This window comes from Leptodactylus fuscus, chromosome 1 (genome assembly GCF_031893055.1).
Source record: "Leptodactylus fuscus isolate aLepFus1 chromosome 1, aLepFus1.hap2, whole genome shotgun sequence".
Classification (NCBI taxonomy): domain Eukaryota; kingdom Metazoa; phylum Chordata; class Amphibia; order Anura; family Leptodactylidae; genus Leptodactylus; species Leptodactylus fuscus.
In genome coordinates, this window is record NC_134265.1 from 107,087,130 (window position 1) to 107,109,875 (window position 22,746).

Here is a 22,746-nt window from a genome sequence, read left to right on the forward strand (position 1 = left end):
GCTTCATTTACAACTCTGCCCTTATAAACTCTTATATAAACCTCATGATAGTTTGGCTACACAATATATTTATATAAGTTTCTTCTTTCCCAATTGATTTGATAATTAACTTTTGACAAAATTGTACTGAATCATTGCTTGTTTATATACCAATAACAATCTACCATGTGCATTAATAGCATGTTATGTAGGCACTTCTAATAAGTCTCAGTATATTAACGTTCAGAGTCTGTACCATTATGACATTAAGGCACACAAATACCTAAGGCTACTGACTGAATAGGTCTGATCTAATCCACCTTAGACAAGCTGCCAAATTACCAGTGTTCCTGACTCCTTTGTCTGCAAATTGTATTAAGATCCAATGCCCTAGATATGTCAGTCCTCAGTACCTAGTTATATCTAAGTCCCTCATCTTTAATTGTAATCTTGCACTTTATGGTACTACAGATTATTCATTCACTTGCTAATATCAGGCCTAGTCCTCAGTAGGACTTATAGTCTGGTATCCTTATTTAAGTCACTCACATGCCAGGTCAGTTTTATAACAGCTCAATTTATATTTACCAGTATATATCTCAGTGACCTGATAATCTTTTACTTGTCACTAGAAGTTTAACATAGGTAAAAGAAGAACTTCACATGAAGTAGTGTCGAACCAACCACCATACGTTTTTATTGGTAAAGTTTGAGTTAACGTTTTCGGTCTCAAAGGACCTTCATCAGACTCCTTAATGTTAAGGGAAGAAACACATTGGAAATTTGTATTGAGGTAAAGGCAATCCCAAGTACCTCGGCTGTAGCCAAACCAGGCCCGCATGTAATCCAGACGTTGGAAAGAATTAGAACAACAGCGCAAAATGAAAGTCAGTCTGCCAGGAAGAGACTGACTTTCATTTTGCGCTGTTGTTCTAATTCTTTCCAACGTCTGGATTAAATGCGGGCCTGGTTATGCTACAGCCGAGGTACTTGGGATTGCCTTTACCTCAATACAAATTTCCAATGTGTTTATGTCCTTAACATTACAGAGTCTGATGAAGGTCTTTTGAGACCGAAAACGTTAACTCAAACTTTACCAATAAAAACGTATGGTGGTTGGTTCGACACTACTTCATGTGAAGTTCTTCTTTTACCTATTGAAACAGGGTGGTACCCTAACTTCACCAATTGGGACTACGTCTGTATCCCTACGAAGAATAGAAGTTTAACATAGCACTTTTATATATGTATAAGCATCAGCCAGTTTTTCCTTATTTACTTATTTTATTAGAATCCTTCTCTTCAGTAAGTGTTATCAGGGTCAAAAAAGAGGCCTTAACTGGAGCGCTAACATAAAACAAGCTTATTAAAAATGGCCATCCCAGTCCCCAGACCTGAATATCATTGAACATCTGTGGGATGATTTGAAGCGGGCTGTCCATGCTTGCCGACCATCAAACTTAACGGAACTTGAATTGTTTTGTAAAGAGGAATGGTCCAAAATACCTTCATCCAGGATCCAAGAATTGATTAAAATCTACAGGAAGCGACTAGAGGCTGTTATCTTTTCAAAAGGAGGATCTACTAAATATTAATGTCACTTTTCTGTTGAGGTGCCCATACTTTTGCACCGGTCAAATTTTGGTTTAATGCATATTGCACATTTTCTGTTAGTACAATAAACCTCATTTCAATCCTGAAATATTACTGTGTCCATCAGTTATTAGATATATCAAACTGAAATGGCTGTTGCAAACACCAAAATATTTAGAACTAAAAATTATTAAGATTAATAGGGGTGCCCAAACTTTTTCATAGGACTGTATGGATACCACCCTCAGTATGTGAGAGCCCGGGACTGTGTGTCTGACACTGTGATCTGTAGTACGGGGGCACCACAAGGTACAGTTCTTGCCCCATTTATCTTCACACTGTACACTGCTGACTTTAGGCACAACTCATCCAACTGTTACTTACAGAAGTACTCCGATGACTCTGCGATAGTAGGCCTTATCACTGATGGTGACGATAGGGAATACAGAGACTTAAACCGGAACTTTGTTGAATAGTGCCAGCTGAACCACCTCAAGATTAATGCTGGGAAGACCAAGGAGATGGTGGTGGACTTTAGTAAACGGAGAAGTGCTCCGACCCCGGTGGAGATCCAAGGGACATGCATTGAGATACTCAGAACCTATAAGTACCTGGGTGTGCTCCTCAATAATAAATTAGACTGGGCTGATCACCTGGAGGCGCTGCACAGAAAGGGTCACAGCAGGCTCTACTTGCTCAGGAGGCTGAGGGCCTTCGGAGTCCAGGGGCCACTTCTTAGGGCCTTTTTCAACTCTGTGGTTGCCTCAGCCATCTTTTTCGGAGTGGCCTGCTGGGGGAGCAGTATATCAACCAGGGACAGAAATAGACTTGACAGGCTGACCAGAAGGGCCAGTTCTGTCCTGGGGAGCCCCCTGGACTCAGTACAGGTGGTGGGTGACAAAAGGACACTGTCTGTGGTGAGCTCCATGTTGGAGAACAAATCCCACCCCATGTATGAGACCTTGATGGCACTTGACAGCACTGTAAGTGACCGTCTGCTTCACCCTAAACGTGAGAAGGAGCGCTATCGCAAGTCCTTGAAAAACGCTGCGGAAAAAACTGCAATGCGTTTCTGCTAAGGTTTTTTCCGCACCATTTTTTGAGTTGTGTTTCGCTATGGGTAAGACTTTACCTTGTTAGGATCTTGGCCCATGTTATTCACCGCAGTTACATATGTATTGCCCTGTGATTTTAATGTAAGTATTGCCAGATATTTCCTAGCTCTCATACTGTATAAAAGAAGACATTGACTAAAGCACAGCACAGTTTTTTTTCTTCCTTTATAATCTATCCCAAAATACATGTTGAGAAAGCTGGTTTTCTATTTTCTTTGCTGCTAAAGGTCATAATGTCATCTTCTATCCTGACATCTACCTGTCTGATTGTCTAAAGATGAGCTTCTTCATACACAATAATGTCTGGATTCTCTTACAGACTAGCACATGCCAGTAGAGGATGGCATGCACTGGAGTGTAAAATTGCCTTTCAATGTAAAATATTTTAACTCCTATCTCACCATTTCCTCGGATTTAAGGAACAGCTCTCTAGGCAATCCACATTGTCATTGAAGAGACAATATAGGATTTTTCTGATCCCAGATTACTGGAAAATCCAAGTCATTACAAATGGTTACAGTTCATATACATTTTATGTGATATAAGCCTAAAACATACACTACACATAAAGCCTTTATATTCCATTTTAGTATTTAGTATTCTTCACATTCTGTTCCTATTCATACGTTCTAGAATGGATTGTAAAGCTGACAGGCTATGAACAAAGCGAATGAGATTAGCAAACTAAAAATCCACATTTTTTTTTTTTTTTTATAAATAACAGGCTACATCCTATTAGCAGCTGTATGGCACGTCGCTACAGAGACAACTAATGTGTAGCAGCACACAGCAAGGTTGTTCTGCTGTCTGATGTGTCTGCATGATCTGAAAGGTTCTTCTTGGCTCGTGTTGCAGTTGTCTGCTTTATCTCATATTTACAAGCAGGCACCTTCACCTTATATCATCACTCTGTAACACTCCATCTCTTCTCTAAGCATGACTATTTCTACAGGGCCGCTGTTATAAAGCAATAATTATTACTCTTTACTTTTTATATACCCCGGGCATAGTACTCAGGGCGGGAAACAGCCTGTATCATCAGGCCGGTGCTGGAGACTGGTGATTTGTATGTGTTTTACGAGGATGGAAGGTGATTTTAACGGCGAGCAGGTAAAACTGACAATTGATTTATCTTCCACAATAGGTTCCCACTATAAAATTATTTTGCTGTTTGGGAGATAAATCTCTGATGTGCCACAGTTCTGCTATATGAAGCATAGACCATGCCAGAAGCCGTGTAGATTTCATTTCTGGGAAACAGACTGCTATTTCCGACCTTGTATTGATCTAAGAGTTACAGAAAACAGCACAATGTTGTTGTACATTTCAGCAAATATATTTCATCAAAATGTGTAAAGTTGAGAGAACAGAACGCTGTAGATCGTGCTATGAAACATATTTTGTGTCTTCTTTTATCCGCACATTTCTTATGTACATCATATCCAGCTACACAGAGCTAAACGATAAAGTTACTCACATGTAGTTACATTAGTGTATATGCATTGACATCTGGAATGATATCATCATGTATGAGAGCAATGTAAATTAGCAATTTTTACCTTTCCTTAAAATAAACTTGTCGTGAGGAATTAGCCCTCAAGACCAAAGTCAATGTGTAATTCACGATGGTAACAGGTTCCCAATTTCTGGCAGGTTTGGCATCCTGCAGGAAAATAACATATTATATTATTTCATTCCTATATAGTATCATAGAGGTGAAACCATTTCTGAAGAAGTCATTCTGGACCTCCTGGCTTGGTTGATGTTCCACAGTCCAGATACCTGTCTAACCAGTCACATCCAACATAGAATGTCAATCAACCCAGGAGGAGCAGTGGCCATAGTGGCTTTTCCAGAAAACTGCTCCAACTTCTTGGTTCTACACTAAGAATACAGTGTTCAAAGTTCTTTTTCTGCATTATGCCAAATCTGCCAGAAAATAGAAGAAAATTATTGGGAACTTTTGCTGTTCTATTTCCTCATGACAATTCCCTTTAATATCCTATTAACCAGCGTCCTATCTAGAGATGAGCGAGTACTGTTCGGATCAGCCGATCCGAACAGCACGTACGCATTGAAATGAATGGACATAGCCGGCACGCGGGGGGTTAAGCGGCCGGTGTCAAAGCGGAAGTACCAGGTGCTTCCATTAAGTACCACACTCAGCGGCTAAAAAAAAATTGTACATTACAGTTAAATAATATGTTCTGTGTTTTTGGAAATTCCCTAATATCAAAGCTGCCCAGTTATAAAGTTATAAATCCCTAGTATTGCTAGACAACTGGACAGTGTGTCCTAGAAATGTCTGAGAAACTGGGTGATAACTGGGTGAGCCGTAATGTTGTCCATACTACTTGTCACTCAGCATTTCCAGAACAGATATAACTAAGACACAGACTAAAGCCGGTTGCACATGACCGTGTGCTAACCGACAGCCGTGAATGAGCGGCACGGGCAGCAGACAGGTGACACACAGATGTCATTGGAAGAGGAAGCGCAGCTGCCAAATTGGACAGATATAGGACCTGTTCCATATTTTGGGACCCAGACTGTCAGCCCACACATAGGGCCGTATAATTTGTGGTCTTGTGTGTGAGCCCAATGGATCAGTGTGCTATCTGGGAAAAACACAGATAGCACACTGACCATTCATACGGTCGTCTGCAAGGGGCTTTAGGCTAAGGCCCCATGTTGCATAAGCACAGCATTTTTTCTGCAAAGTGATTGAGATTTTGGTTAATCCCAACCACACATTGTGGGAAAAAAGAGCTGTGGAAAAGCTGACTTTTCAAAAATGTGGGCGTTTTTGAAAAACACAGCATGTTAATTGAATAGGGGAAGGAAAAAAGAAGAGAAAAATGCAGCAAAAAAAAACTGTTGCAGATATAAAACGCAATGAGTTGTGGCTGCATTTTTTCTACAGGTTTTTTCAGCTAGGTTTCACTTCTTGGGGCCTTAGCCTAATATAGAAAATATATATATATATATATATATATATATATATATATATATATATATATATATATATATAAAATATATAAAATTGGTCTTGTACACCATAGCAACCAAAGAGAACAATGCCATAGAGCAATAAGATAACTCGTTACCACAGTGTCGCAGCTTGCCAATCTTGTTGCATTGTATCATGTAGAACATTACCTATTTTAAAACTTATGTTGTACTTTGGTTAGCGAAGCAAACAAGAAGTGAATGACGTTCCACGTATGCATCCAACAGTGGTATTGTGACAAGCGCCCAGATGCTGAGAATGAATTTTTCATATGCTCAGTGTGGAGTTGTCATGTTGAGTAAAATGAGAACTATCAATCAGCTATACTGTGACACATCTTCACTTGGACAATAACATCATATTTTTCATTTCCTGGGTTATCTAGCTTGCTGTCATTAAAAATTATTAGGACATGGTGCCCCCTGTGGAATGTGCACACCTGCTTGGCAGATTTGACCCCGGTCCTATTGGGATTCATTTACTAACATCCTGTGCTTGTCTCATGTCATTTTATAATGACTGGTGGCATTTAAGAATGGCAATTTTACATGTGACATTTGGAAAAGAAATGTTTCTTGATCCTGGAGTTGTCAGCATGGACTGACGTATGTGTTTTCTTTTCTTAACTACATTTTAGTGATCTCTCTCTTTTCAGCATATTGTTTTATTGTTAATGGTTAAAGTCAAGAGCAACTGTGTATCGTCAAGTATATGATAACTGAGCTGTCATAACAAAGAAAAAAAATCATACAATAATAAAATACTGTGTGCCACATTGAGCAAACATACCGCTGTAGGTCAGGCTTGTTTACTTATCATGAGACATATTTACCTAGTATGAGAAATGACACCATTAAATTGCCTAATTTCCATTTCCAGGTTTCATGTCCACGCTTCAGTATGTGTGCTTGCATTGTAAAACTGGACTTGCCAGTCTGTACACATTGGCTGTACTTGGATCTAGGTTCAGACAAAAAAGTAGTGTGTAATATTCCAGACTTACCCAAAATCTGGTAGGTTTCCCTGGTGCCACCAAATAAACAATGCCCTATGTAGACAGCACATTGTCCTGATGAAATAATCCACTACCGTACTGTTTCTAGTGGCGTCCAGTGTTCCAATAGTGCATTTTAGTACCATTGTTTTCTTAGATAAGCACATCCTACTGTGCCAACAAAGTAAGAGAGAATGTAAGTTCATTGGACCAGACCACCATCTGTATTTGCTCCATGGTCCAGTTCTGATCCTCACATGCTACTCTGTTGTGAGATTGGATATAACAGGCTGTACTAACAGGCTATGCTCTACATATACATTGATGAGCTTTAGGTGCCTTTAATTCTTTACAGTTCACTGGTTGCCCTTCTTTGATCACTTTTCATATGTTCGAACCACTGCATACGCGAACCACAACACAAGATTTGCCATTTCTTGTGACCCAGTTATCAGGCTATCACAAGATGGCCCTTGTCAGAGTCGCTCAGATCCTTATCGTTTTTCTGCTTCCCACACATCTTTAATGTTATTCCATGAACTGAAAAAAAGACCCTCCCTAGAGTGATGGAAACTGTTATGTTACACTATTCATACAAATGTAGTCTGCTCTGCAGTGTTGTCTTCAATATTTTAGCCCCTTTATTCACCTCTATATAGATCTACTGTGGGCAGGCACATACTTGTGCCATATGACTAATGAATGTACTTGCCAACTGAAATTGACGTTGGCCTTTGGGAAATATGGTGATAGCTATACTGAAAACTATATGGACTTTGGTCAGAGTCAACAGTTCTGCAGTAGCACAGAGAAATATTTTGGTGGGATGTTGTGAAGGTTCTCGCCTCACCAAAGCCTCTGGCCTACCTGGCCTTGCCACGGGCAAAACTGCGATCACCTTCTTATCCTTACCATCCGCTCTCACCCTGAGAGAGGGACCCGGTCTTATAGGATAATAGGAGACGAGCTTTCTAAAGTTTTTTATATTTATTAACCCAAGAGGGTCGATACTAGACAACCAACATACATAGAGATATATGCTAGCGGATACAAGCCTATATGGTTACAGAAAGGCATGTTACAGTGCAGTAAGATAAAAAGAATAAAAAATTAAAAACAGAATTATAATACCAAGTTGGGTCTCCGGATTTCACCTCATGAAATCCAAGGCACAGTCCTTTAGAGTCCATAAGTAATCCTTAGGTGGTAAGGGTTTGACTACGCCATTAGCAGAATAGTCCAGGGTGCATGGTATCTCCATAGGCAATAGGGACCTTAGTCCAAGGGATTAGCTTCAACAGCATCACAGCACTTCGTGACACATCCCAGCAGTCCAGGAAGAACAACAAGAGCCTGGGGTCTGTATGACTATATACAGTCATAACTCTTTGAAAGTCTAATATGGAGTCAGCTTCTCTGCTAAAATATGATAGCAAGGCTCTCAGTCCACTGATCCCAGACACCCCCTACTAAGAATAACAAAGTTAGCACAATCATGACAGTGCTGTGCCCAGGTTGAAATAAAGGGATGAGCTAAGCTACCTCCAGGGAGGAATTAGGCTTGGAAAATTGGACACTATCTCTGGCATCTTGCTAATCAGGTCAAGTAAATTAACAGGGCAAAAGGGAAATATATCTGAGAAGGCAGTGAAAAAACCCCATAACTCTGGGCCATTCATCCTGAAAACTATATGGACTTTAGTCAGAGTCAACAGTTCTGCAGTTACACAGAGAAATATTTTGGTGGGATTTGAACAGCACAAATTGCATGATGGGAGTTATAGTCCTGTACAAGGCTTGCCTAAGAGGGTGGGAGAGATGTATGGGAATGTGTGGTTTGAAAGCAAAGTTTAGATGTTAAACATTGGAAATATGTGTTGTATAAACAATCTATGTTGGCTTTGTGGGATACTGGGCTTTATGTAGTATCATTTCACTATGGTTGTTATGTATGTTGTGTACAGAAAGTGAAATCTCTAGGGAGTCTTAAGTACTTGCAGGGCTGAAAAAATAGCTCACACAAGTGAAATGCAAGAGGCACTGCAAGCAAAACAACATGAAATGGTACTCAGGTTTACTGACCTTAAAATATTGTTCTAAGATCTTATTTTTTTACTAAATGGATGTGCAACAAAACTTTACCATGTACAGTCATCTGTGCATGAAATCCATTAAGCATCCTTACCTTGATTTAGTCAACCAGACTCTTCCCAGTGGTACTCCGTGTCCCAAAGACCAGATCAGGAGCTGAATTCTACAGGGCTTGGAGCTAACCTTACTAGAGTCTTACATGTAAAAAGTCTTCTTGAGCACATACATATTTTTATAGATAAATAAATCCTAATTCTGTGTATTTTATTTTAATCTCTGCAGGGATTTTAGATCTCGATCAAAATGAAATCATCTTGTCAACATCGTTTTGCATGACAGGTATGTCCTATAGAACCACCCAGAGTTCTGCCTAATATTTTTCTGTATACATGATATTTCTTACACTTGAGGAAATTTCAGCATCTAAAATGTTCATTTATCAATTGTTCATCTAAAAAGGTTCACATCCTGAATTCCAAACATTTGTCTGCTGCTTTTCGTCCATAGAACATCTGGAATGGGAGAATGTCTGAGATGTTACACCTCGCTGCTTGGTGAAACAGTTAATTGTTGGATACTTATTTTGTAAAGATGCCCAAGGCTTGAGAGAATCTGTGCCAGTTAATCAGCAATAACCTGTGAAATGGAATGTGGCATTTGCCCTTCAGACAATGAACATCACCACACCAAACATATTCACCAATGTCGTACTTTAACCATTTCATGCCTGCTTCATTGCAGGACTATTTTAATAATTGCTCTAGGCCCGTTCATATGTTTGTTTGTTTTTTTTTTTTTTTGCAAAATATGACAGATCCTCTAATTTTTTTTTTCTCTGGTTATATCAAGCAAACTTAATTTTTGGGTGTAATTTCTCGTATCTTGTAATTTAAGACTTAATTCATATCTGTGTCCAAGGCTCTGTTCTGAAACTGAGTGGCCAATTTAGTTATGTTTGATAGGAAGAATAACTCAGCATGTAGCACTATTCTTCCTATTAAAACAATGGGGCCAATCATTGAACCATATTATAAGTGATATCCATCGGTCCCCATTGGTTTCTACCATACTACCATCAACTGAAAATGATAGTGCACATGTTCGTCTAGCTTTATGTACAAAAACCTGCAAACATATGCACACACAAAAGCACATAAAATATTATATATGCAAATACAGACATTCTATAAATGCATCAGATCTACATACAGCCAAGGTGTATACACAACAGATAATGTTTATGTATGACCTATAATTACTAGAGATGAGCGAACAGTGTTCTATCGAACTCATGTTCGATCGGATATTAGGCTGTTCGGCATGTTCGAATTGAATCGAACACCGCGTGGTAAAGTGCGCCATTACTCGATTCCCCTCCCACCTTCCCTGGCGCCTTTTTTGCTCCAATAACAGCGCAGGGTAGGTGGGACAGGAACTACGACACCGGTGACGTTGAGAAAAGTAGGCAAAACCCATTGGCTGCCGAAAACATGTGACCTCTAATTTAAAAGAACAGCGCCGCCCAGGTTCGCGTCATTCTGAGCTTGCAATTCACCGAGGACGGAGGTTTCCGTCCAGCTAGCTAGGGCTTAGATTCTGGGTAGGCAGGGACAGGCTAGGATAGGAAGGAGAAGACAACCACAACAGCTCTTGTAAGAGCTAAATTCCAGGGAGAAGCTTGTCAGTGTAACGTGGCACTGACGGGCTCAATCGCCGCAACCCAGCTTTCCCAGGATCCTGAATGGAATACACTGTCAGTGTATTCCCGTATACCCGATATATACCCCGATACCCGTTCCAACGGTGTGCCCCCCCACCTTCACCCCAGAAATACCCTGCAAGTCCCCTAGCAATAGAATTGGGGCTATATACACCCACAATTTTTACTACTGGTATACAGTGCCATTGTCTGACTGGGAATTCAAAGAATATATTGGGAATACAAATACCCTCATTTCTTGCTACTGCCATATAGTGCCAGTGTCTGACTGGGAATTCAAAGAATATATTGGGGTTACGTGCACCCACAATTTTTACTACTGGTATACAGTGCCATTGTCTGACTGGGAATTCAAAGAATATATTGGGAATACAAATACCCTCATTTCTTGCTACTGCCATATAGTGCCAGTGTCTGACTGGGAATTCAAAGAATATATTGGGGTTACGTGCACCCACAATTTTTACTACTGGTATACAGTGCCATTGTCTGACTGGGAATTCAAAGAATATATTGGGAATACAAATACCCTCATTTCTTGCTACTGCCATATAGTGCCAGTGTCTGACTGGGAATTCAAAGAATATATTGGGGTTACGTGCACCCACAATTTTTACTACTGGTATACAGTGCCATTGTCTGACTGGGAATTCAAAGAATATATTGGGAATACAAATACCCTCATTTCTTGCTACTGCCATATAGTGCCAGTGTCTGACTGGGAATTCAAAGAATATATTGGGGTTACGTGCACCCACAATTTTTACTACTGGTATACAGTGCCATTGTCTGACTGGGAATTCAAAGAATATATTGGGAATACAAATACCCTCATTTCTTGCTACTGCCATATAGTGCCAGTGTCTGACTGGGAATTCAAAGAATATATTGGGGTTACGTGCACCCACAATTTTTACTACTGGTATACAGTGCCATTGTCTGACTGGGAATTCAAAGAATATATTGGGAATACAAATACCCTCATTTCTTGCTACTGCCATATAGTGCCAGTGTCTGACTGGGAATTCAAAGAATATATTGGGGTTACGTGCACCCACAATTTTTACTACTGGTATACAGTGCCATTGTCTGACTGGGAATTCAAAGAATATATTGGGAATACAAATACCCTCATTTCTTGCTACTGCCATATAGTGCCAGTGTCTGACTGGGAATTCAAAGAATATATTGGGGTTACGTGCACCCACAATTTTTACTACTGGTATACAGTGCCATTGTCTGACTGGGAATTCAAAGAATATATTGGGAATACAAATACCCTCATTTCTTGCTACTGCCATATAGTGCCAGTGTCTGACTGGGAATTCAAAGAATATATTGGGGTTACGTGCACCCACAATTTTTACTACTGGTATACAGTGCCATTGTCTGACTGGGAATTCAAAGAATATATTGGGAATACAAATACCCTCATTTCTTGCTACTGCCATATAGTGCCAGTTTCTGACTGGTAATTCAAAGAATATATTGGGGTTACGTGCACCCACAATTTTTACTACTGGTATACAGTGCCATTGTCTGACTGGGAATTCAAAGAATATATTGGGAATACAAATACCCTCATTTCTTGCTACTGCCATATAGTGCCAGTGTCTGACTGGGAATTCAAAGAATATATTGGGGTTACGTGCACCCACAATTTTTACTACTGGTATACAGTGCCATTGTCTGACTGGGAATTCAAAGAATATATTGGGAATACAAATACCCTCATTTCTTGCTACTGCCATATAGTGCCAGTGTCTGACTGGGAATTCAAAGAATATATTGGGGTTATGTGCACCCACAATTTTTACTACTGGTATACAGTGCCATTGTCTGACTGGGAATTCAAAGAATATATTGGGAATACAAATACCCTCATTTCTTGCTACTGCCATATAGTGCCAGTTTCTGACTGGTAATTCAAAGAATATATTGGGGTTACGTGCACCCACAATTTTTACTACTGGTATACAGTGCCATTGTCTGACTGGGAATTCAAAGAGTATATTGGGAATACAAATACCCTCATTTCTTGCTACTGCCATATAGTGCCAGTGTCTGACTGGGAATTCAAAGAATATATTGGGGTTACGTGCACCCACAATTTTTACTACTGGTATACAGTGCCATTGTCTGACTGGGAATTCAAAGAATATATTGGGGTTATAAATACCCTCATTTCTTGCTACTGCCATATAGTGCCAGTTTCTGACTGGTAATTCAAAGAATATATTGGGGTTACGTGCACCCACAATTTTTACTACTGGTATACAGTGCCATTGTCTGACTGGGAATTCAAAGAATATATTGGGAATACAAATACCCTAATTTCTTGCTACTGCCATATAGTGCCAGTGTCTGACTGGTAATTCAAAGAATATATTGGGGTTACGTGCACCCACAATTTTTACTACTGGTATACAGTGCCATTGTCTGACTGGGAATTCAAAGAATATATTGGGAATACAAATACCCTCATTTCTTGCTACTGCCATATAGTGCCAGTGTCTGACTGGGAATTCAAAGAATATATTGGGGTTACGTGCACCCACAATTTTTACTACTGGTATACAGTGCCATTGTCTGACTGGGAATTCAAAGAATATATTGGGAATACAAATACCCTCATTTCTTGCTACTGCCATATAGTGCCAGTTTCTGACTGGTAATTCAAAGAATATATTGTGGTTACGTGCACCCACAATTTTTACTACTGGTATACAGTGCCATTGTCTGACTGGGAATTCAAAGAATATATTGGGAATACAAATACCCTCATTTCTTGCTACTGCCATATAGTGCCAGTGTCTGACTGGGAATTCAAAGAATATATTGGGAATACAAATACCCTCATTTCTTGCTACTGCCATATAGTGCCAGTTTCTGACTGGTAATTCAAAGAATATATTGGGGTTACGTGCACCCACAATTTTTACTACTGGTATACAGTGCCATTGTCTGACTGGGAATTCAAAGAATATATTGGGAATACAAATACCCTCATTTCTTGCTACTGCCATATAGTGCCAGTTTCTGACTGGTAATTCAAAGAATATATTGGGGTTACGTGCACCCACAATTTTTACTACTGGTATACAGTGCCATTGTCTGACTGGGAATTCAAAGAGTATATTGGGAATACAAATACCCTCATTTCTTGCTACTGCCATATAGTGCCAGTGTCTGACTGGGAATTCAAAGAATATATTGGGGTTACGTGCACCCACAATTTTTACTACTGGTATACAGTGCCATTGTCTGACTGGGAATTCAAAGAATATATTGGGGTTATAAATACCCTCATTTCTTGCTACTGCCATATAGTGCCAGTTTCTGACTGGTAATTCAAAGAATATATTGGGGTTACGTGCACCCACAATTTTTACTACTGGTATACAGTGCCATTGTCTGACTGGGAATTCAAAGAATATATTGGGGTTATAAATACCCTCATTTCTTGCTACTGCCATATAGTGCCAGTTTCTGACTGGTAATTCAAAGAATATATTGTGGTTACGTGCACCCACAATTTTTACTACTGGTATACAGTGCCATTGTCTGACTGGGAATTCAAAGAATATATTGGGAATACAAATACCCTCATTTCTTGCTACTGCCATATAGTGCCAGTGTCTGACTGGGAATTCAAAGAATATATTGGGAATACAAATACCCTCATTTCTTGCTACTGCCATATAGTGCCAGTTTCTGACTGGTAATTCAAAGAATATATTGGGGTTACGTGCACCCACAATTTTTACTACTGGTATACAGTGCCAATTTCTAACTAGGAATTCAAAATGCGCAAGGCTCCCGGAAAGGGACGTGGACGAGGCCGTGGGCGAGGTCGGGGGAATGGTTCTGGGGAGCAAGGTAGCAGTGAAGCCACAGGGCGTCCCGTGCCTACTCCTGTGGGGCAGCAAGCATTGCGCCACTCCACAGTGCCAGGGTTGCTTGCCACATTAACTAAACTGCAGGGTACAAACCTTAGTAGGCCCGAGAACCAGGAACAGGTCTTGCAATGGCTGTCAGAGAACGCTTACAGCACATTGTCCAGCAGCCAGTCAGACTCTGCCTCCTCTCCTCCTATTACCCAACAGTCTTGTCTTCCTTCCTCCCAAAATTCCGAAGCTTTACAGAACAATAACCCAAACTGTCCCTGCTCCCCAGAGCTGTTCTCCGCTCCTTTCATTGTCCCTCAACCTGCCTCTCCACGTCACGATTCCACGAACCTAACAGAGGAGCATCTGTGTCCAGATGCTCAAACACTAGAGTCTCCTCCATCTCCGTTCGATTTGGTGGTGGATGACCAGCAACCCACCCTCATCGACGATGATGTGACGCAGTTGCCGTCAGGGCATCCAGTTGACCGGCGCATTGTGCGGGAGGAGGAGATGAGACAGGAGTTGGAAGAGGAAGTGGTGGATGATGAGGACACTGACCCGACCTGGACAGGGGGGATGTCAAGCGTGGAAAGTAGTGTGGATGTTGAGGCAGGTGCAGCACCAAAAAGGGTAGCTAGAGGCAGAGGCAGAGGTCAGCAGCTTAGGCGAAGCCAGGCCACACCCGGAATCTCCCAAGATGTTCCAGTTCGTACCCAGCCCCGAAAAACTCCCACCTCGAGGGCACGTTTCTCGAAGGTGTGGAGTTTTTTCAAGGAATGCGCCGAGGACAGATATAGTGTTGTCTGCACAATTTGCCTCTCGAAATTGATTAGGGGCTCTGAGAAGAGCAACCTGTCCACCACTTCAATGCGCCGTCATTTGGAATCCAAGCACTGGAATCAGTGGCAGGCAGCAACGGCAGGACAAAGGCCGCCTGCCGTTCACGCCACTGCCACTGCCTCTGCCACTGCCTCTGCCTCTGCCACTGCCACTGCTGACTGTGCTGGCGATGCACTCCAGAGGACGAGCCAGGACACCACTTCATCTGCCTCCGCCACTTTGTTGACTTCTACCTCATCCTCCCCTGGTCCTGTCTTATCTCCTTCTCCTGCACCATCAAAGGCACCATCAGGCGTTTCTTTACAACAACCCACCATCTCTCAGACATTGGAGCGGCGGCAGAAATACACTGCTAACCACCCACACGCGCAAGCCTTGAACGCCAACATCGCTAAACTGCTGGCCCAGGAGATGTTGGCGTTCCGGCTTGTTGAAACTCCCGCCTTCCTGGACCTGATGGCAACTGCGGCACCTCGCTATGCCGTCCCTAGCCGTCACTACTTCTCCCGGTGTGCCGTCCCCGCCTTGCACCAGCACGTGTCACTCAACATCAGGCGGGCCCTTAGTTCCGCGCTTTGCACAAAGGTCCACTTGACCACCGACGCGTGGACAAGTGCATGCGGACAGGGACGCTACATTTCACTGACGGCACACTGGGTGAATGTAGTTGAGGCTGGGACTGCTTCCCAAACTGGCCCGGTGTACCTCGTCTCCCCGCCTAACATTCCTGGCAGGGACACGAGAAGAACACCCCCCTCCTCCTCCTCCTCTACCGCCTCCTCCTCCGCCACCGCCTCCTCCTCCGCCACCGCCTCCTCCTCCGCTGTTAGATTGACCCCAGCTACGAGTTGGAAACGTTGCAGCACTGGCGTTGGTAGACGTCAGCAGGCTGTGCTGAAGCTGATCAGCTTGGGGGACAGACAGCACACTGCCTCCGAGGTGAGGGATGCCCTCCTCGATGAGACGGCAATATGGTTTGAGCCGCTGCACCTGGGCCCAGGCATGGTCGTTTGTGATAACGGCCGGAACCTGGTAGCAGCTCTGGAGCTTGCCGGACTCCAACATGTTCCATGCCTGGCCCACGTCTTCAACCTAGTGGTGCAACGTTTCCTAAAGAGCTACCCCAATGTTCCAGAGCTACTGGTGAAAGTGCGGCGCATGTGCGCCCACTTTCGCAAGTCGACAGTAGCCGCTGCTAGCTTAAAATCTCTCCAGCAACGCCTGCATGTGCCACAACACCGGCTTTTGTGCGACGTCCCCACACGCTGGAACTCAACGTTTCAGATGTTGAATAGAGTGGTTGAGCAGCAGAGACCTTTGATGGAATACCAGCTACAAAACCCTAGGGTGCCACAAAGTCAGCTGCCTCAGTTTCACATCCATGAGTGGCCATGGATGAGAGACCTTTGTGACATCCTACGGGTCTTTGAGGAGTCCACAAGGAGGGTGAGCTCTGAGGATGCGATGGTGAGCCTTACAATCCCGCTCTTGTGTGTTCTGAGAGAATCCCTGATTGACATCAGGGATAACTCAGATCACACAGAGGAGTTAGGGATAGCATCCGATCCGTCACAGCTGGAGAGTAGGTCCACACATCTGTCCGCTTCACTGCGTTTAATGGAGGAGGAGGAGGAGGAGGAGGAGGAGGAAGAAGAGTTGTCCGATGATGTGATGGTGATACAGGAGGCTTCCGGGCAACTTCGAATCGTCCCATTGTTGCAGCGCGGATGGGTAGACATGGAGGATGAGGAGGAAATGGAGATTGAACTTTCCGGTGGGGCCAGAGGAGTCATGCCAACTAACACTGTGGCAGACATGGCTGAGTTCATGTTGGGGTGCTTTACAACCGACAAGCGTATTGTCAAAATCATGGAGGACAACCAGTACTGGATCTTTGCTATCCTTGACCCCCGGTATAAAAACAACATCTCGTCTTTTATTCCGGTAGAGGGGAGGGCCAATCGCATCAATGCTTGCCACAGGCAATTGGTGCAGAATATGATGGAGATGTTTCCAGCATGTGACGTTGGCGGCAGGGAGGGCAGTTCCTCCAGTAGGCAACCAAGTTCTCACCGGTCCACACAAACGAGGGGCACACTGTCTAAGGTCTGGGACACCTTGATGGCACCCCCTCGCCAAAGTGCCGCCACGGAGGGTCCTAGTGTCACCAGGCGTGAGAAGTATAGGCGCATGTTGCGGGAATACCTTTCCGACCACAGCCCTGTCCTCTCCGACCCCTCTGCGCCCTACACGTATTGGGTGTCGAAGTTGGACCTGTGGCTTGAACTTGCCCTATATGCCTTGGAGGTGCTGTCCTGTCCTGCCGCCAGCGTCCTATCTGAGAGGGTGTTCAGTGCAGCCGGTGGCATCATCACTGACAAGCGCACCCGTCTGTCAGCTGAGAGTGCCGACCGGCTCACTTTGATAAAAATGAACCACCACTGGATAGAGCCTTCATTTTTGTGCCCACCTGTGTAAAGCACCCCAACATGAAACTCCATGTCTGTACTCAACCTCTCCAATTCCTCCGCATCCTCATACTCATCCACCATAAGCGTTGCACAATTCTGCTAATACTAGGCTCCCTCCAACATGATTTCCCCCAACTCTGCTGGTTAGAGGCTCCCTCCACCCTGATTTCCACCAACTCTGCTGGTTAGAGGCTCCCTCCACCCTGCTTTCCCACAACTCTGCTGGTTAGAGGCTCCCTCCACCATGAATTTGCCCAAACTGGGCTGGTTAGAGGCTCCCTCCACCATGAATTGGTCCAAACTGGGTTTTTTAGAGGCTCCCTCCACCATGAATTGGTCCAAACTGGGGTTTTTAGAGGCTCCCTCCACCATGAATTGGTCCAAACTGGGCTGTTTAGCGGCTCCCTCCACCATTAATTGGTCCAAACTGGGCTGGTTAGAGGCTCCCTCCACCATGAATTTGCCCAAACTGGGCTGTTTAGAGGCTCCCTCCACCATGAATTTGCCCAAACTGGGCTGGTTAGAGGCTCCCTCCACCATGAATTGGTCCAAACTGGGGGTTTTAGAGGCTCCCTCCACCATGAATTGGTCCAAACTTGGCTGTTTAGAGGCTCCCTCCACCATTAATTGGTCCAAACTGGGCTGGTTAGAGGCTCCCTCCACCATGAATTGGTCCAAACTGGGTTTTTTAGAGGCTCCCTCCACCATGAATTTGCCCAAACTGGGCTTTTTAGAGGCTCCCTCCACCATGAATTGGTCCAAACTGGGCTGTTTAGAGGCTCCCTCCACCATGAATTTGCCCAAACTGGGCTGTTTAGAGGCTCCCTCCACCATGAATTGGTCCAAACTGGGCTGTTTAGAGGCTCCCTCCACCATTAATTGGTCCAAACTGGGCTGGTTAGAGGCTCCCTCCACCATGAATTTCCCAAAACTTGGCTGTTTAGAGGCTCCCTCCACCATTAATTGGTCCAAACTGGGCTGGTTAGAGGCTCCCTCCACCATGAATTTGCCCAAACTGGGCTGTTTAGAGGCTCCCTCCACCATGAATTGGTCCAAACTGGGTTTTTTAGAGGCTCCCTCCACCATGAATTGGTCCAAACTGGGCTGTTTAGAGGCTCCCTCCACCATGAATTTGCCCAAACTGGGCTGTTTAGCGGCTCCCTCCACCATTAATTGGTCCAAACTGGGCTGGTTAGAGGCTCCCTCCACCATGAATTTGCCCAAACTGGGCTGTTTAGAGGCTCCCTCCACCATGAATTTGCCCAAACTGGGCTGGTTAGAGGCTCCCTCCACCATGAATTGGTCCAAACTGGGTTTTTTAGAGGCTCCCTCCACCATGAATTTGCCCAAACTGGGCTGTTTAGAGGCTCCCTCCACCATGAATTGGTCCAAACTGGGCTGTTTAGAGGCTCCCTCCACCATTAATTGGTCCAAACTGGGCTGGTTAGAGGCTCCCTCCACCATGAATTTCCCAAAACTTGGCTGTTTAGAGGCTCCCTCCACCATTAATTGGTCCAAACTGGGCTGGTTAGAGGCTCCCTCCACCATGAATTGGTCCAAACTGGGGTTTTTAGAGGCTCCCTCCACCATGAATTGATCCAAACTTGGCTGTTTAGAGGCTCCCTCCACCATGAATTGGTCCAAACTGGGGTGGTTAGAGGCTCCCTCCACCATTAATTGGTCCAAACTGGGCTGGTTAGAGGCTCCCTCCACCATTAATTGGTCCAAACTGGGCTGGTTAGAGGCTCCCTCCACCATTAATTGGTCCAAACTGGGCTGGTTAGAGGCTCCCTCCACCATGAATTGGTCCAAACTGGGGTTTTTAGAGGCTCCCTCCACCATGAATTGGTCCAAACTTGGCTGTTTAGAGGCTCCCTCCACCATTAATTGGTCCAAACTGGGCTGGTTAGAGGCTCCCTCCACCATGAATTGGTCCAAACTGGGTTTTTTAGAGGCTCCCTCCACCATGAATTGGTCCAAACTGGAGTTTTTAGAGGCTCCCTCCACCATGAATTGGTCCAAACTGGGCTGTTTAGCGGCTCCCTCCACCATTAATTGGTCCAAACTGGGCTGGTTAGAGGCTCCCTCCACCATGAATTTGCCCAAACTGGGCTGTTTAGAGGCTCCCTCCACCATGAATTTGCCCAAACTGGGCTGGTTAGAGGCTCCCTCCACCATGAATTGGTCCAAACTGGGGTTTTTAGAGGCTCCCTCCACCATGAATTGGTCCAAACTTGGCTGTTTAGAGGCTCCCTCCACCATTAATTGGTCCAAACTGGGCTGGTTAGAGGCTCCCTCCACCATGAATTGGTCCAAACTGGGTTTTTTAGAGGCTCCCTCCACCATGAATTTGCCCAAACTGGGCTGTTTAGAGGCTCCCTCCACCATGAATTGGTCCAAACTGGGCTGGTTAGAGGCTCCCTCCACCATGAATTTCCCAAAACTTGGCTGTTTAGAGGCTCCCTCCACCATTAATTGGTCCAAACTGGGCTGGTTAGAGGCTCCCTCCACCATGAATTTGCCCAAACTGGGCTGTTTAGAGGCTCCCTCCACCATGAATTGGTCCAAACTGGGTTTTTTAGAGGCTCCCTCCACCATGAATTGGTCCAAACTGGGCTGTTTAGAGGCTCCCTCCACCATGAATTTGCCCAAACTGGGCTGTTTAGCGGCTCCCTCCACCATTAATTGGTCCAAACTGGGCTGGTTAGAGGCTCCCTCCACCATGAATTTGCCCAAACTGGGCTGTTTAGAGGCTCCCTCCACCATGAATTTGCCCAAACTGGGCTGGTTAGAGGCTCCCTCCACCATGAATTGGTCCAAACTGGGGTTTTTAGAGGCTCCCTCCACCATGAATTGGTCCAAACTTGGCTGTTTAGAGGCTCCCTCCACCATGAATTGGTCCAAACTGGGGTGGTTAGAGGCTCCCTCCACCATTAATTGGTCCAAACTGGGCTGGTTAGAGGCTCCCTCCACCATTAATTGGTCCAAACTGGGCTGGTTAGAGGCTCCCTCCACCATTAATTGGTCCAAACTGGGCTGGTTAGAGGCTCCCTCCACCATTAATTGGTCCAAACTGGGCTGGTTAGAGGCTCCCTCCACCATGAATTTGCCCAAACTGGGCTGGTTAGAGGCTCCCTCCACCATGAATTGGTCCAAACTGGGTTTTTTAGAGGCTCCCTCCACCATGAATTTGCCCAAACTGGGCTGGTTAGAGGCTCCCTCCACCATGAATTTGCCCAAACTGGGCTGGTTAGAGGCTCCCTCCACCATGAATTGGTCCAAACTGGGTTTTTTAGAGGCTCCCTCCACCATGAATTTGCCCACACTGGGCTGGTTAGAGGCTCCCTCCACCATGAATTGGTCCAAACTGGGGTTTTTAGAGGCTCCCTCCACCATGAATTTGCCCAAACTGGGGTGTTTAGAGGCTCCCTCCACCATGAATTTGCCCAAACTCTGCTGGTTAGAGGCTCAATCCACCCTGATTTTCAAAACAAATGTTGGTGCCAACCTCAACTTACTACAAGGGCCAAATTCACTGCTGGTGACAAGCTCTCCTCACTGCAAGTGCCAAATACACATGTTTCAAGGTGTTTTCCTACTGTCAGAGAGGTGGTATTGAGTGTGTAAAGTGTGTAGTTGTTAGGCTGTGATGTTGGGGTAATAGAGGGTCTTTGGTGTGTTAGATGCCCCCAGACATGCTTCCCCTGCTGTCCCAGTGTCATTCCAGAGGTGTTGGCATCATTTCCTGGGGTGTCATAGTGGACTTGGTGACCCTCCAGACACGGATTTGGGTTTCCCCCTTAACGAGTATCTGTTCCCCATAGACTATAATGGGGTTCGAAACCCATTCGAACACACGAACATTGAGCGGCTGTTCGAATCGAATTTCGAACCTCGAACATTTTAGTGTTCGCTCATCTCTAATAATTACCGTATATACTCGAGTATAAGCCGAATTTTTCAGCCCAGTTTTTGTGCTGAAAAAGCCCCCCTCGGCTTATACTCAAGTCAGCAAAAAAAAAAATATTATTATTATTTTTTTTTTTAGGAGGGTGAGGGGGGTTTATGACCAGCCACAATGTCAATGTATGGAATCTCCCATAAAATAGTGCAAATTTTTTTTTAAATAAATAAATAAAAGTTGTAAATCCCTCCTTTACCTAGAATACATACAAAAGTAGAAAATGACTGTGAAACACAAACACATTAGGTATCCCTGTGTCTGACAGTGCCCTGTCTACTGAATATAGGTTATCTGCAGTGCTCCTGTTCCATCAGGAAGGGGTTAATAGGAGCACTGCAGATACCCTATATTCAGCCAGGCTGAATTCCAAGTGGGGGAAAAAAAAAACAGCCCTCAGGCTCAGGGAAGGGGCAGACAGACAAACAAAACACCCCCTTCCCTTCCCCAGCATCTACTGCACCCAAAAACTACGACCATTTTAATTTTTGAAATTTTCCAGTAGCTGCTGCATTTCCCCCCTAGGCTTATACTCGAGTCAATAAGTTTTCCCAGTTTTTTGTGGTAAAATTAGGGGGGTCGGCTTATATTCGGGTCGGCTTATACTCGAGTATATACGGTAATAGTATGGGTTGAAAATACATTATTCCAATGCATAGACCAAATATAAGAATTTTAAAGTTAGACACTTTTCCATTTGATTTGAAAAAAAAAACTAAAAATTACAAATTGATGGCAGCAACACATCTCAAAAAAATTGGGACAGGCTAACAAAAGGCTGGAAAAGTAAATGGTAGTAATGAAAAACAGCCAGAGGGTCAATTGTCAACTAAATTTCAAAACTTTTTATAAAAAGAGCATATTAGAGAGACAGAGTCTCTGAGAAGCAAAGATGGTCAGAGGCTCACCAATCTGTGAAAACCTAATCTAAAAATTGTACCAATTTCAGAAAAAAATTTCTCAGTGTAATCAAGATTTTCAATGTCCTACCATCTCCAGTACATAAGGTCATCAAAAAATGCATAATATGTAATACAAATCACTGCATGGGCTCAGGAATACTTCCAGATATAATTGTCTGA

At 43.9% G+C, this 22,746-nt stretch overlaps 1 protein-coding gene across 1 annotated transcript in view; it reads left to right on the forward strand.

The window, feature by feature from the left end:
• Nucleotides 1-22,746, forward strand: part of ARVCF (ARVCF delta catenin family member) — a 531,145-nt gene that overhangs the window by 244,677 nt on the left and 263,722 nt on the right. Inside the window, exon 4 of the mRNA XM_075275546.1 lies at nucleotides 9,065-9,121. The gene's annotated coding sequence lies outside the window, so the exon portion shown is untranslated. The remainder of the gene's footprint in view (nucleotides 1-9,064; nucleotides 9,122-22,746) is intronic.